General features: G+C 52.3%; 1 long non-coding RNA gene across 1 annotated transcript; it reads left to right on the top strand.

Annotated features, from left to right (window-relative positions):
- The first annotated feature begins 276 nt into the window (after positions 1–276).
- On the top strand, positions 277–3,065 carry LOC125946693 (uncharacterized). The gene is made up of 3 exons (XR_007467785.1): positions 277–678; positions 2,188–2,642; positions 2,724–3,065. It is a non-coding gene; the product is annotated as an uncharacterized LOC125946693 (long non-coding RNA).
- The last annotated feature ends 262 nt before the right edge of the window (positions 3,066–3,327 follow it).

The following is a 3,327-nucleotide window of genomic DNA, read 5'->3' as shown; positions in this document are numbered from 1 at the left end:
AGATAAAGAAACCGCACTCCGAAACCGCCGGCTTATGGACGGCCTGATTTTTCTTTTTTTGGCAACGACTATTTTCCTTAGATTATTCGTATATTTTCTTGCACCATCACGATTGCGCCGAGTTGATATCGGCGATAACGTGTACGGCTCACGAAGGAAAGACGCCTGGCGCAGTAGCGCATGCGCGAACCGCAGATAATCGTCATTAAAATATACATATAAGAAGCGGCCGCCGCGGGAGGCCCGGCCGTCATACTGAATTCGACGCTATACCAGCTATACACGTCGCCCGTGTCGGCTGAACCAGCGATTGACGAATTTAGACGCCATATCTACCGCTAAACCCACTGCCTTTAAACCGCCGGGTTCCAAGCTGTGAGGCGTGCTCGAAGTTTTGCGTCGCGGTTACTCCAGTTCTGACGTCGACTTCTGCAAGCGCGATTACCGGGCTCGCACGACCCATTGGTGCTCCTGGAATGCATATGCTACGCCCGGCGGCCATTTCATCCCTTCTCACGCATGAGCTGTCACGCTTGACGCAAACGATTCCGGTGCTGTCTTAAGTCGCGCCTGCAGTGAAGTTTTCTTTTGTTTGTGTACGCCTGGATATTCAACTGACTATGTCAATCAACCGGGGGACAACGAAGCAACTGTCGTCGCCACCAGCTAACCTTCAAGGTGGGCCCCTATAAACCTATATAGCTTAGGATGACGCGGCTCTATTGATTTCTTGCTGTTGTCTACACGATGGCCATTTCCTAGTTTAGATGTTGTTGCGTAATTACCGTATTTTCACGCATATAACGCCTTTTTTTTTTCCTCTACATTTCTGGCCGTGGAGCGGGCGTCGCCTTATATTTGGGTTCGTAACACGAATATAACGGTTTTTTTTATTTCGCCCGCTCACCGCAAAGCCATTACCTGCCCATGTATTTTGCGCCATTTTCTCCTGATAAAGGACGCTGTTGGTGCCGCATCAGTGTGTGGTAACGGCGTAATTATAGCAACTCTGAGCAGGACGATAGACGCTGTTGTTCCGGTCTGCAATGTCGTACCGTGGATCACCGCGCAATCCGTGAAAGGCCTTGTCGTGTTCGATAGTGTCGCGGGCATTTCTTAGCCGCTGTTGTCCTATAACCGTAGTGGGTGTCACAATGGACGACGCCGTTCACGTCGACAGTATACCAGGGGCGCGATTTTGTACGCGTTCCAAAATGGAACGGAGGCGTTCCGTTCCATCGAGCCGCACACGATTGGTCAATTTCAACCGCGACGTTCAAATGGACCAATCGTGTGCGGCTCGATGGAACGGAACGCCTCCGTTCCATTTTCGAATGGAGGCTTTTACTTTGTTCTGCGGCGGCAGTTCATACTGTCCGAGACAACCCTCCCCCCCCCCCCCTCCACTCGCAGTATTTACGTGCAAATAGGGTACGTTTCACATCTCGCTTGACGTTGACATTCTTATTCATTTTTTTCGTCTTCCTAACCATAGGTGAATCCCGTACAACCAATTGACCATGGCACTACTAGGAGGGACAACGGAGCAACCGTCGTCGCTGCGTTCTTCGGCAGTGATATTCACCAGGTGCGATTCTAGCTTGTGAGGGTGGCGCGACTAATAAATCAACTAATTGGCAATGTTAACTGTTTTAAACTGATTGGCAAGAGAAGGCCGCCGCCACATTGGGTCGTCGTCGTGACGGATGTAGAGAGGACTGGGTGGGGCGATTGTAGCTTTAGGCTTAGCTGACACTAGGAAGGTTAGCTCGAACTGCGCAGGCTTCAGCTGGCAGGGGTCCTCTCTCGTTTGCGACACGGACGTCGGCCCATTCCGAGTGCTATTGCTTCCCAGCCACAATTCCGCGTCGGCGCGCGCGAAATGTGGAAGTAAATTGCACCCGGAAGTAGTGTCAGGTTTCTTCCAGCAAAACAGAAGAAGAACGGACGTTGCCTACGGTCTGCAGCGCGGTGCGCTGCGGCGAAGACGGTGGTGGGTGGCCATTTTGTTTTTTGTCTTCCGTATGCTATCGTCCCTTTTGCTGCGTCACGCCGTGCTTTCGTCGCTCGACAAGCCAACCATCGTGGACAAGTCCCATCGCCCACGCCAGCGCGATGACGCTTGTCATTGTGAGTACGTGCTTTCTGGTTACTTTCGTCATTTAACAAGAGCCCCCCCTATTTCAGATCTGCAACCTGTACCTCAGCCCCTAGCGCATGTTCCTGCACCCGACCGTGTCTCGCACAGATGACGTTCAGTACCTGTCATCCAGCAGCTGATCGTGTCTTTACTTCTGTTCCTGCCTCACTGATATGTGTCCTGCTGATTGAAGATGCCTGCAATCCCCGCCCTGCAGAACTTCCACTGCACGTAAGTATATCAAGTTCGTCCAACCGATGCTGTGACGGTGTGCTGACGAGTCATTAACATGACGACTGTTTCTCCTTTCAGTTCCGCATCCTTTGGTGCCAGACGCACACGGCGGATTTTCCTGCACCCGATCGTGTCTCGTACAGATCACGTTCAGCACCTGTCGTTCAGCAGCTGATCGTGTCTTCACTTCTGCTCCTGCCTCACTGCTATTGGTGTCCTGCTGAATGAAGATGCCTGCAATCCCCGCCCTGCAGAACATCCACTGCACGTACGTATATCAAGTTGTTCCAACCCACGCTGTGACGGTGTGCTCACGGGTCATTAACATGACGCCTGTTTGTCGTTTCAGTCTGCAACCCTTGTCTTGACATCTGCCGCCCATCAAGGTCTGTCCCACTAGCGTAGTAGACAATGACACAACGTGCAGAACATAGGGAGGCTCTCGCCACTCATCACATTGCTGCTCCCGAACACGTCGTGCCGCAGGAAACGTTCTTCGCTGCCTCGACAATGCCACACAGCTATGAAATCCCGAGAAACAACATAACGTCGCGTGACATAAATGCTCATCCAACATCCCGGTTGGAGTTGTTCGTTCCACCCTATGTCAGTGCGACGGCCACTAGATGAAGTCGCACGCTATTCAGTGGCTCTGACCGTATAATGTGGGTTCCGAGGAATCCAAGGTAACGTGCTGTCCTAGCTCACTGTACTGGTACACTGCTCAGACTCTAGCATTGGGTTGATCTGGGGATTCTTGCTTCTTACGTTCATTGACATTCTGTGCTTTTGCAATGGTACAATGATGCTGGTTTGCGCTCCGGAATGTGCATGCGCGCGCGCGCGTATGAGTGTGTTGTGTGTGCGCGCGCGCGCGCATATGTGTGTGTTGTGTGCGCGCGCGCGCGCGTATGTGTGTGTTGTGTGCGCGCGCGCGCGCGTATGTGTGTGTT

This window comes from Dermacentor silvarum, chromosome 7 (genome assembly GCF_013339745.2).
Source record: "Dermacentor silvarum isolate Dsil-2018 chromosome 7, BIME_Dsil_1.4, whole genome shotgun sequence".
In the NCBI taxonomy this organism is placed as follows: domain Eukaryota; kingdom Metazoa; phylum Arthropoda; class Arachnida; order Ixodida; family Ixodidae; genus Dermacentor; species Dermacentor silvarum.
This window is presented reverse-complemented; position numbering and strand designations above follow the sequence as displayed.